The sequence below is a fragment of the Hyla sarda genome, unplaced genomic scaffold, assembly GCF_029499605.1.
Source record: "Hyla sarda isolate aHylSar1 unplaced genomic scaffold, aHylSar1.hap1 scaffold_609, whole genome shotgun sequence".
Classification (NCBI taxonomy): domain Eukaryota; kingdom Metazoa; phylum Chordata; class Amphibia; order Anura; family Hylidae; genus Hyla; species Hyla sarda.
Window position 1 is genome coordinate 51442 of NW_026610624.1, and position 13467 is coordinate 64908.

At 44.4% G+C, this 13467-nt stretch overlaps 1 long non-coding RNA gene across 6 annotated transcripts in view; it reads left to right on the forward strand.

Moving 5' to 3' along the window:
- The window catches only part of LOC130341006 (uncharacterized), a 189858-nt gene that overhangs the window by 36879 nt on the left and 139512 nt on the right, over positions 1–13467 (forward strand). For all 6 annotated transcript variants that reach the window (XR_008881022.1, XR_008881021.1, XR_008881023.1 and 3 more), the window contains one exon: positions 6692–6753. This is a non-coding gene — a long non-coding RNA (uncharacterized LOC130341006). The remainder of the gene's footprint in view (positions 1–6691; positions 6754–13467) is intronic.

Sequence of the window (13467 nt, forward strand, 5' to 3'; positions counted from 1 at the left end):
GTATGCCAGGGACTTAGGTAGCCAGGGATGCACAGTTTTTGTGCCACCAATTCTACCTTGTAATGACATCAGTCATTTTACACAAAAATCAACGGGGAAACGGAAAAGAAAAATCATTGTGAGACAAAATTGAAGAAAAAAAAACCAAATTTTGTCACTTTTGGGGGCTTCTGTTTCTACGCAGTGCATTTTTCAGTAAAAATGACACCTTATCTTTATTCTGTAGGTCCCTACGATTAAAATGATACCCTACTTATGTAGGTTTGATTTTGTTGTACTTCTGGAAAAATTCATAACTACAAGCAGGAAAATTTATACGTTTAATATTCCTCTTCTGACCCCTATAACTTTTTTTTATTTTTCCATGTATGGGCCGGTATGAGGGCTTTTTTTTGCGCCATGATCTGAAGTTTTTAGCGGTACCATTTTTTTTTTTATTGGACTTTTAATCGCTTTTTATACATTTTTTTATGATATAAAAAGTGACCAAAAAAAAGCAATTTTTTTACATGTATGCCATTGACCATGCAATTTAATTAATGATATATTTTTTATAGGTCGGACATTTACGCACGCGACGATACCATAAATGTTTACTTTTTATTATGTTTATGTACATTTTTTATATGGAATTTGGGAAAAGGGGGGTGATTTAAACTTTTAATAAGGACGGGGTTAATGTGTGTGTTTTTAGACTTTCTATTTTTTTTTACACTTTTAGTCCTTTTTTTTTTACACTTTTAGGAGGAATCATTAGATTCCACATACAGATCATTATGGTTGGATAGAACCATATTGATCAGTGTGATCTGTGCTCTATTGATAAAGCCTGGCCCAGCCAGGCTTTATCATTCAGAGCAAAGCAGCCAGCATGGAAGCAAAGGTAAGCCCTCCGGCTACCTCCACAGTGGATCGCCCCCCCCCCCCCCCCCCCGCAATCGTGCTGCGGGGGGGGGGGGGGGGGGGGTGGCAAGCGATCAACCCCACTGGACCACCAGGGAGTGTTAAAAGTTTCCTTTAGACACCGCTGTCAGCTTTGACAACGTATGTCGAGGCCATCGTATCTCGAGGGGTTACTGTATATATATCCTTTTTGGGGTATATATTTTATCTGTTTGGTTTTCGTTGGCACTGCAGGAATAGTAAATCACAGTACCTTGGTATAGATAATTACCGTATTTATTGGCGTATAACACGCACGGGCGTATAACACGCACCCCCATTTTAACAGGGAAGTTTAAGCAAAAAATAAATAAAATGTAAAATAAATGACTTGGATTAAATGCCACATCATCCCCCCAACTTCGTTTTCTTCTGCACCACAGTTTGGTCCCGTCCCCTCCAGCGCCCCATCATTCCTTCCTTTTTATCAGTCCCTGTGCCACATTTACCCCTCTCATCACCACCACCCATGTCTCATCATCCCCCCATGTCTCATCATTTCCCCCTGTCATAAGATCACCACTAGCCATACAGACATTAAGCATTTAGTGCCTCCCCCACCATCATTTCCCCATGTCTCATCATCCCCCACCCTGTCTCATCATGTCCCCCATCATTCCCCCCTCATCATTTCCCCCACGTCTCATCATCCCCCACCCTTGCTCATCATGTCCCCCATCAATCCCACTTCATCATTTTCCCCTGTCTCCTCATCCCCCACCCTGTCTCATCATGTCCCCCATCATTCCCCCCTCATCATCCCTCCACCCTGTCTCATCATTCCCCCAACCTGTCTCATCATTCCCCCCATCATTTCCCCCTCATCATCCCCCCACCCTGTCTCATCATGCCCCCATCATTCCCCCCTCATCATTTCCCCCTGTCTCATCACCCCCCCAACCCGTCTCATCATCCCCCCATAATTTCCCCCTCCTTCATCATTTCCCCGTGTCTCATCATCCCCCCAACCTGTCTCATCATCCCCCCATCATTTCCCCCTTCCTCATCATTTCCCCCTGTCTCATCATCCCCCCACCCTGTCTCATCATCCAGCCATCATGTTCCTCCTATGCTGTTCTTCCCCTCCCTCATCATTCCCCCTTTTCCCTGTTTTTCATATTTTTTAAAATTTTCCTTACCTGGCTTGGCTTCGGCTGTCTTGCGGGCTGCGGACAGTGAAGCAGATGAATGACGTCCTCTCCCGACTCCTCTGCGCGGCATCATCAGTGACGTCACTTTTCATTTCCTGAAAATGCCACTAGTCAGAGTTCGGAGTGTGGCGACTACAGGAAACAAAAAGTGATGTCTCTGATGCCGCGCAGAGAAGCCGGGAGAGGACGTCATTCATCTGCTTCCCTGACTGCAGCCCGCAAGACCCCCCACCTGACCTGGCCTACCGAAGCGCAGCCAGGTAAGGAAAATAAAAAAAACTATAAAAAGCAGGGAAATGGGGGAATGATGAGGGAGGGGGAGGCAAGAAAAATTAAAAGTAAAACTGTCACTTTGTTTTCTCCTGCACTATCCACAGGTACTGGTCGATAGTGCGGGAGACGTTGATTAAAATGAGCCCTACCTTGTCCGGATCTGCGCCACCGTTCTCCCGCAATTGTAGTTTTATTATGTGTTGAAATCTTCTGTAACTGGCACGGGCGGGGCTTCGGCGCTTAACTGGCACTGACGTCAGCGCCGCTTATGAATATTCATTCCCCCTCCCCCAGTTAGGAGCGGCAAAGAGAGGGAGAACTGGAGGGAGGGGGGATGAATATTCATATGCGGCACTGACAGTGCCAGTTAAGCGCCGAAGCCCCGCCCATGCCAGTTACAGGAAGATTCCAACACATAATAAAACTACATTTGCGGGAGAACGGCAGTGCAGATCCGGACAAGGTAGGGCTCATTTTAATCAGCATCTCCCGCACTATCCACCAGTACCTGTCGATAGTGCGGGAGAAAACAAGTGACAGTTTTCCAGAGCGGGGAGGAGACACCCCTGGTCACTGATTTAAAGTGGCCGCAGCCGTGCTTCTAATACTTAACAAGCAGCTGCTGCTGCGGCCGTTTTAAATCAGTGACCAGAAGATTTATTGGCGTATAACACGCAGGCAGGCTTTTTGCCTTAAATTTAAGTTTTAAAAGTGCATGTTATACGCCGATAAATACGGTATACATATCCTTTTTGGGGTATATATTATATCTGTTTGGTTTTCCTTGGCACTACAGGAATAATGTATCACAGTACCTCGGTATAGATACCGTATTTATCGGGGTATACCACGCACCGGCCTATAACACGCACCCTCATTTTACCAAGGATATTTGGGTAAAAAAAGTTTTTTACCCAAATATCCATGGTAAAATGAGGGTGCGTGTGTGCGCGTGTATACCCCAATACATCCCCAGGAAAGGCAGGGGGAGAGAGGCCGTCGCTGCCCGCTTCTCTCCCCCTGCCTTTCCTGGGGTCTAGAGCCGTGCTGCCGGCCCTTCTCTCCCCCTGGCTATCGGCGCCGCTGCCCGTTCTGTCCCCCTGACTATCGGTACCGGCGCCCCATTGCCGGCGCCGATAGCCAGGGGGAGAGAAGCGGCACTGATAGCCAGGGGGAGAGAAGGGGCAGCGGCACCCATTGCCGGCGCCGCTGCCCCGTTGCCTCCCCCCATCCCCGGTGGCATAATTACCTGGGTCGGGTCCGCGCTGCTGCAGGCCTCCGGCGTGCGTCCCCTGCTTCGTTGCTATGCACGGCGCGGCGCACTGACGTCATGCGCCACGCCGTGCAGCGCATAGCAACGACGAACGGGACGCACGCTGGAGGCCTACAGCAGCGCGGACCCGACCCAGGTAATTATGCCACCGGGGATGGGGGGGGGGGGGCAGCGGCGCCGGCAATGGGTGCCGCTGCCCATTCTCTCCCCCTGGCTATCGGCATTGGTACCGATAGTCAGGGGGACAGAACGGGCAGCTGCGCCGATAGCCAGGGGGTGAGAAGGGCTGGCAGCAGGGCTCTAGACCCCAGGGAAGGCAGGGGGAGAGAAGCGGGAAGCGACGGCCTCTCTCCCCCTGCCTTTCCTGGGGCGGTATCGGCGTATAACACGCACCTAGACTTTAGGCTAAAAATTTTAGCCTAAAAAGTGCGTGTTATACGCCGATAAATACGGTAATTAATACAGTGCGAACCCCCCTAAGTTTTTTTTTATTTTCTTTGCAATATCATACTAGTGCAGTGTATTATTATATGAGCTATCAATCGATCGCTGCTTAAAGTCCATTAAAGGGGTACTCCACCGCAAACATCTTATCCTTATCGACAGTCATCGGGCACGAAGTGGAGTTCGCTCCATGTGCTGAATGACAGGGTGCCGCGCCGGAGATTGCGGGGGTCCCTAGCATTAGATAGCGGATAAGATGTTTGCGGCTGAGTACCCCTTTAATAAGAATAGTTAAAAACTAAAAAACAAAACAAAGTTAATAAAATAATAATAAAAAGAATAAATAAAATAAAACACCTCCACAAAATCATTTCTTTAAAAACATTTTTGAATCAAATATTAAATTTAGAAAAATATATATATTTATATATATAGGTATATATGTAAATATATATATATATATATATATATATGTATATATATATATATATATATATATATATATATATATATTTATATATATATATATATACATGCTCCCAAAAAATCATATCCTCAAAAAAAAAACTGACAATTGCCATAACCATACACTGCCTCAGCATAATACTGAGAGGCATAATGCACTGTAGAAGAAATGATCAGCTCATTGATTAGAGTTTGATTTGTTATGGAAATATGGGTAAAAAATAAAATAAAAAGAAAAGATAAAATAAAAGTTTCATAAAATGTTTTTATGACCCCTCCCCCACAAAAAAGATACAGAAAGGCAGAAATGTTATGGAGAGAAAGAGAAATAAAAATAATAATTTTGCTCCAAATATAAAATTATAAAAAAAAGGGAAAAAATACCCAAAAAATAAAACAAAACAAAAAAAATATAAAACTGACTAAAGCCATGACAATTCATAGCCTATAAACTTAATGCTGAAAAGCATAATACACTGCACTTTAATTCCAGTGCAGTGTAACATATGAGCGATCAGAAGATCACTCTTAATTGTTCTCTTTAAAAAAAAATTAAGGGCTATGTTCATACTCAGGAATTTTAATCTGGAATAATTATGGATGAAAATTCCACTGGATCATTGTCATCCTCATAGATGGCAATGTATTCTGCACAGATTACATCTAAGCAAAGTTAAAAATAAAGAACAAACAATTTATACAACCATCAACCCCTTCACCCGCAAAATATATATATTTATGGAAAACAAAACCAAAAGATATTAACCCCTTAACGACGCAGGACGTATATTTACGTCCTGCGCCGGCTCCCGCGATATGAGGCGGGATCGCGCCGCGATCCCGCACCATATCGCGTCGGTCCCGGCACTCATCAACGGCCGGGACCCGCGGCTAATACCACACATCGCCGATCGCGCCGATGTGCGGTATTAACCCTTTAGAAGCGGCGGTCAAAGCTGACCGCCGCTTTTAAAGTGAAAGTGACCCGGCTGCTCAGTCGGGCTGTTCGGGACCGCCGCGGTGAAATCGCGGCGTCCCGAACAGCTTACAGGACACCGGGAGGGCCCTTAACTGCCTCCTCGGTGTCCGATCGGCGAATGACTGCTCCGTGCCTGAGATCCAGGCAGGAGCAGTCAAGTGCCGATAACACTGATCACAGGCGTGTTAATACACGCCTGTGATCTGTGTAAAAGATCAGTGTGTGCAGTGTTATAGGTCCCTATGGGACCTATAACACTGCAAAAAAAAAGTTTAAAAAAGTGTTAATAAAGGTCATTTAACCCCTTCCCTAATAAAAGTTTGAATCACCCCCCTTTTCCCATAAAAAAAATAAAACACTGTAAAAAAAAAAAAAATAAACATATGTGGCATCGCCGCGTGCGTAAATGTCCGAACTATAAAAATATATCATTAATTAAACCGCATGGTCAATGGCGTACGCGCAAGAAAATTCCAAAAAAGCGCATTTTTGGTCACTTTTTATTCCATTAAAAAATGAATAAAAAGTGATCAAAAAGTCCGATCACAACAAAAATCATACTGATAAAAACTTCAGATCACGGCGCAAAAAATGAGTCCTCATACCACCCTATACGTGGAAAAATAAAAAATGTTATAGGGGTCAGAAGATAACATTTTTAAACGTATACATTTTCCTGCATGTAGTTATGATTTTTTCCAGAAGTACGACAAAATCAAACCTATATAAGTAGGGTATCATTTTAACCGTGTGGACCTACAGAATAATGTTAAGGTGTAATCTTTACAGAAATAGGCACTGCGTAGAAACGGAAGCCCCCAAAAGTTACAAAAGTTACTGCAAAGTAGAATTGGCAATGCAAAAAATAAGCCATAATATGGATTTTTAGGTGGAAAATTAAAAGGGTTATGATTTTTAAAAGGTAAGGAGGAAAAAACGAAAGTGCAAAAACTGAAAAACCCTGGGTCCTTAAGTGGTTAAACACCGTCAGTATAATGTTTGGAGGCATAAAACATTTACAAAAATTATTGAAATGTTTTGTTCCTTTTTCGGATGCAGTTTCATAATTGTGAGAGATAAGTAGTTCTGTCCCTAGAGTGTTATATACATAAGCGTCTGTAGCATGTATCAGGAACATGTTATCATACCTGTGTCTTTTTATAGGTGACTGATGCCCGGTGAGAAGTTGAACGTGACACAGCTGCAAGAAAGGAACCGCGAGACAGGTAATTAATATTTATATTAATTACTGATAACAATCAGGCTAGATGTAACAGCTAGACCTGCAGAGATGTGATAGTCTCTACCTTATACATGAAGATATATGTGCTGTTTATAAGTATATCGTCTATAGACAGCTTCTTTTATAACACAACCATATCTCAGGTACAGAGATTAGGATCATTAATGATCCCCAAACTCTGTTATTCATTTGTAGGAATCCCCTTTTCCAATATTTAATAGAATAGAATCGACTGACCGAAGAGTTTACAAGTTTACTTTAGGGCGTAATACACTGCACTTTAATAGCAGTGCAGTGTATTATAAGAGCGATCTGAACATCACTGTTAAAAATCTTCTTTATAGAAAATAAAAGGCTAGGTTCACACTGAGGAATATCCAGCCGGAATATATACTGCAGGAGGTTCTACGGGTATATTGCCGTCCTCATAGATGGCAATGTATTCTGCACGGATCCTGTCTAAAGAAAGTTAAAAATAAACAATTTATAAAATAACCCCAACCCGAGCCCTACAAAAATATATATGTTTATATGTTGACCACCGCACAAAGTGGCGGCTGACACACTCCCTCAATACAACTCTATGGCAGAGCCGGAGCTCTGCCTTCGGCAATCTCCGGCTCTGCCATAGCGATGTATTGAGGGGGCGTGTCGGCCACCACTTCGTGCCGTGGTCAACACGCCCCCTTCCTGTGGGCTGTCAGGGTCCCGTACAGGAGATTGCGGGGGGGCTTCCAGCGGTCGGACCCCCCACGATCTCTTGTACGGGGCACCGACAGCCCGCAGGAAGGGGGCGTGTTGACCACCGCACAACGTGGCGGCTCTCACGCTCCCTCAATACAACTCTATGGCAGAGCCCGAGCTCTGCCTTCGGCAATCTCCGACTCTGCCATAGTGATGTATTGAGGGGGCGTGTCGGCCGCCGCTTCGTGCGGTGGTCGACACCCACTATCTGGCAAGCGAGCCTGGCACCCATACAAAGAGATCGCGGGGGGCCCCCAGCAGTCAGACCCCCGCGATCTTAAACTTATCCCCTATCCTTAGGATAAGGGATACGTTTTTCACCACTGGACTACCCCTTCAACCATGCCATACTCTTTACTCCTGAATATAACCCTGCCAGAAACTGTGCCCTCTGCCACACACTGTACCCATAATAATAATAAAAATACTGCCACACACTGTTTTTTTATTTATTTCGGTTGAATCCCACCCCTGCACTGTCCTACATCTCCAGACCGTTCTGTCCCTGCCCCCCTTGCCCAGACCCCTTTGTCTGCCTCCTCCTCTAGACCCCTCTGTTCTCCTCCTCCAGACCTCTTTGTTCTCCTCCTGCAGATTCCTCTGCCCCCACCTCCTCCAGACCCCTCTGTCCGCCACCTCCAGACTCCTCTGTCTGCTTCATCCAAACCCCTTAGTCTTTCCCCCGGCCCCTCTTTCCTCCTCCAGATTCCTCTGTCCTCCTCCTCCAGATGATGCATGATAGATGTGTTTATGGCTGGTGTATGTATGACAGACAGTCATACACAAATACATACGCACACCTATCATACATACATATATCATTGCGTACACACATCATACATACATCTATCCTACATTCATACTTGCATACATCTATCATACAAACTTGCATACATCTTATATGCATGCATACATCTATCATGCATGCACACATCTACCATACATGCATGAATACATCTATCATACATACACACATCTATCATACATACTTACATGCATCTATTATACATACAAACATATATCATACAAACATATATCATACATATATACATGCATGCATACATCTATTATACATACACACACACATCTATCATACATGCATACATACATCTGTCATGCATACATCTATAATACATACCCACATGACACCTCTATCATGCCATCACCTGGAGATCACCACCACTCATCAGGGTCTGGGGATCAGGTCGGAGAGAGCGCTGAATACACTGGCCATCACTCCTTGCCCTCACTTGGCGCTGGTGTGATTTGTCCAGGACGCAATAAATTTTATTACAACGACAGTTGCAGGCTAGGAGCAGGCATGCGTGCCTGCTCAGGGAACATCTGCTCCCAACAGCCTCGGCAGCTGCCCGATCTCGTGGGACTTTGGGTCTGGTGTAAGCCACTGCTGTCTTAAAGCAGCGGCGTTAATATTTTTAAAAAAAATTTAAGAAAAAAAAAGAAAAACTCCGACCTGAGACCTGGGGCTATAGCCTGTTACCCCCCCCCTACCCCCCCCCCCCCCAACAACACCCCTGTTGGTTGAACATAAAATAAATAATATAAAATATACAAATGTAAAATGAAAAAATGAATATATAATCACCATAGAAAATGGTATCCTGACACCATAAATTAGTCAATATATGTCCATACAGTAATCATAGAGTATTTTTGCGCTGGAACCCCCATATTTGGGTACCACTGTGTGAGGAAGAGCGAGCTTATAATACTATCTCCAGCACGAGGACCCTGATACAAAGTATCGCATTGGCTCTCCGCAATCACTTACACCCTCTCTGCCGCCTGATCTCAGCTCCCAATATTGGGCCGGACGCAGATCCGTGCCAGTCAGCCGGCATCTCAGTGCAACTAAGCCACGAGCGGAGAAATGTCCCTTACCGTCCTGAGGGCCCATCCAGAGGACTTGTGACTGCAGGTAATATTCATCATTGTGGCCGGGTACATCCCGTGCCAACCTACACAGAAGCATTGTCTGACATTCACGCAGACGGGTTTTTACCATAAGGACACAGACGGACTTTGGTGTCAGGATACCAATTCATTTGGTGATTATATATCCATTTTTTATTTTTATGTTATATTTTTATATATCATACTTATTTTTATAGTTCACTCCCTGTATGTTATAAGTCTGCGACAAGGGCCCTGTTCAGACTTTAGTGTAATATATCTTTTTAATAATTAGCATACAATAAAATTATTTATTTTATGTACAGCCAATGATATCTCTAGTCTTCAATCAATTCTATACCTTGAGGTCTGTTTCTATATATATATATATATATATATATATATATATATATACCATATTAATCGGCGTATAACATGCACTGGCGTATAACACGCACCCCCATTTTAACACAGAAATTTAAATAAAAAAATAAAATGTAAAATAAATGACCTGGACTAAATGCCACATCATCCACCCAACTTCGTTTTCTTCCACACATCAGTTTGGTCCCGTCCCCTCCAGTGCCACATCATTCCTTCCCTTTTATCAGTCCCTGTGCCACATTTACCCCTCTCATCGCCACCCCCCATGTCTCATCATCCCCCCCATGTCTCATCATTTCCCCCTGTCATAGACCACCATTAGCCATACAGACATTAAGCATTTAGTGCCTCCCCCCACTATCATTTCCCCCTGTCTCATCATCACCCACCCTGTCTCATCATGTCCCCCATCATTCCCCCCCCTCATCATTTCCCCCTGTCTCATCATGCCCCCACCCTGTCTCATCATGTCCCCCCATCATTCCCCTGTCATCATCCCCCCCACCCTGTCTAATCATGCCCCCCATCATTTCCCCCTCCCTCATCATTTCTCCCTGTCTCATTAAGCATTTAGTTCCTCCCCGCACTATCATTTTCCCCTGTCTCATCATCCCCCACCCTGTTTCATCATGTCCCCCATCATTCCCCCCCTCATCATTTCCCCCTGTCTCATCATCCCCCCAACCTGTCTCATCATCCCCCATCATTTCCCCCTGTCTCATCATCCCCCCAACCTGTCTCATCATCCCCCCATCATTTCCCCCTCCCTCATCATTTCCCCCTGTCTCATTAAGCATTTAGTTCCTTCCCCCACTATCATTTCCCCCTGTCTCATCATGTCCCCATCCTGTCTCATCAAAACAAAAAAATAAAAAACTGACTAAAGCCATGACAATTCATAGCCTGTAAACATAATGCTGAAAAGCATAATACACTGCACTTTAATTCCAGTGCAGTGTAATATATGAGCGATCAGAAGATCACTCTTAATTGTTCTCTTTAAAAAAATTTAAGGGCTATGTTCACACTCAAGAATATTAATCCAGAATAATTATGGATGAAAATTCCACTGGATCATTGCCATCCTCATAGATGGCAATGTATTCTGCACAGATTACATCTAAACAAAGTTAAAAATAAAAAACGAACAATTTATAAAACCATCAACCCCTACACCCGCAAAATATATATATTTATAGAAAACAAAACCAAAAGATATTAAACACCTTCAGTATAAAGTTTAGAGGCATAAAACATTTACAAAAATTATTGAAATGTTTTGTTCCTTTTCGGATGCAGTTTCATAATTCCTGAGATAAGTAGTTCTGTCCCTAGAGTGTTATATATATATATAAGCGTCTGTAGCATGTATCAGGAACATGTTATCATACCTGTGTCTTTTTATAGGTGACTGATGCCCGGTGAGAGGTTGAACGTGACACATACCCCCGTCAGCTGCAAAAAAGGAACCACGAGACAGGTAATTAATATTTATATTAATTACTGATAACAATCAGGCTAGATGTAACATCTAGACCTGCAGAGATGTGATAGTCTCTACCTTATACATGAAGATATATGTGTTGTTTATAAGTATATCGTCTATAGACAGCTTCTTTTATAACACAACCATATCTCAGGTACAGAGATTAGGATCATTTATGATCCCCAAACTCTGTTTTTCATTTGTAGGAATCCCCTTTTCCAATATTTAATAGAATAGAATCGACTGACCGAAGAGTTTACAAGTTTACTTTAGGGCGTAATACACTGCACTTTAATAGCAGTGCAGTGTATTATAAGAGCGATCTGAACATCACTGTTAAAAATCTTCTTTATAGAAAATAAAAGGCTAGGTTCACACTGAGGAATATCCAGCCGGAATATATACTGCAGGAGGTTCTACGGGTATATTGCCGTCCTCATAGATGGCAATGTATTCTGCACGGATCCTGTCTAAAGAAAGTTAAAAATAAACAATTTATAAAATAACCCCAACCCGAGCCCTACAAAAATATATATGTTTATATGTTGACCACCGCACAAAGTGGCGGCTGACACACTCCCTCAATACAACTCTATGGCAGAGCCGGAGCTCTGCCTTCGGCAATCTCCGGCTCTGCCATAGCGATGTATTGAGGGGGCGTGTCGGCCACCACTTCGTGCCGTGGTCAACACGCCCCCTTCCTGTGGGCTGTCCGGGTCCCGTACTGGAGATTGCGGGGGGGGCTTCCAGCGGTCGGACCCCCCACGATCTCTTGTACGGGGCACCGACAGCCCGCAGGAAGGGGGCGCGTTGACCACCGCACAACGTGGCGGCTGACACGCTCCCTCAATACAACTCTATGGCAGAGCCCGAGCTCTGCCTTCGGCAATCTCCGACTCTGCCATAGTGATGTATTGATGGGGCGTGTCGGTCGCCGCTTCGTGCGGTGGTCAACACCCACTATCTGGCAAGCGAGCCTGGCACCCATACAAAGAGATCGCGGGGGGCCCCCAGCAGTCAGACCCCCGCGATCTTAAACTTATCCCCTATCCTTAGGATAAGGGATACGTTTTTCACCACTGGACTACCCCTTTAACCATGCCATACTCTTTACTCCTGAATATAACCCTGCCAGAAACTGTGCCCTCTGCCACACACTGTACCCATAATAATAATAATAATACTGCCACACACTGTTTTTTTATTTATTTCGGTTGAATCCCACCCCTGCACTGTCCTACATCTCCAGACCGTTCTGTCCCTGCCCCCCTTGCCCAGACCCCTTTGTCTGCCTCCTCCTCTTGACCCCTCTGTTCTCCTCATCCAGACCTCTTTGTTCTCCTCCTGCAGATTCATCTGCCCCCTCCTCCTCCTGACCCCTCTGTCCGCCACCTCCAGACTCCTCTGTCTGCTTCATCCAAACCCCTTAGTCTTTCCCCCGGCTCCTCTTTCCTCCTCCAGATTCCTCTGTCCTCCTCCTCCAGATGATGCATGATAGATGTGTTTATGGCTGGTGTATGTATGACAGACAGTCATACACAAATACATACGCACACCTATCATACATACATATATCATTGCGTACACACATCATACATACATCTATCCTACATTCATACTTGCATACATCTATCATACAAACTTGCATACATCTTACATGCATACATACATCTATCATGCATGCACACATCTACCATACATGCATGAATACATCTATCATACATACACACATCTATCATACATACTTACATGCATCTATTATACATAAAAACATATATCATACAAACATCTATCATACATATATACATGCATGCATACATCTATTATACATACACACACACATCTATCATACATGCATACATACATCTGTCATGCATACATCTATAATACATACCCACATGACACCTCTATCATGCCATCACCTGGAGATCACCACCTCTCATCAGGGTCTGGGGATCAGGTCGGAGAGAGCGCTGAATACGCTGGCCATCACTCCTTGCCCTCACTTGGCGCTGGTGTGATTTGTCCAGGACGCAATAAATTTTATTACACCGACAGTTGCAGGCTAGGAGCAGGCATGCGTGCCTGCTCAGGGAACTTCTGCTCCCAACAGCCTCGGCAGCTGCCCGATCTCGTGGGACTTTGGGTCTGGTGTAAGCCACTGCTGTC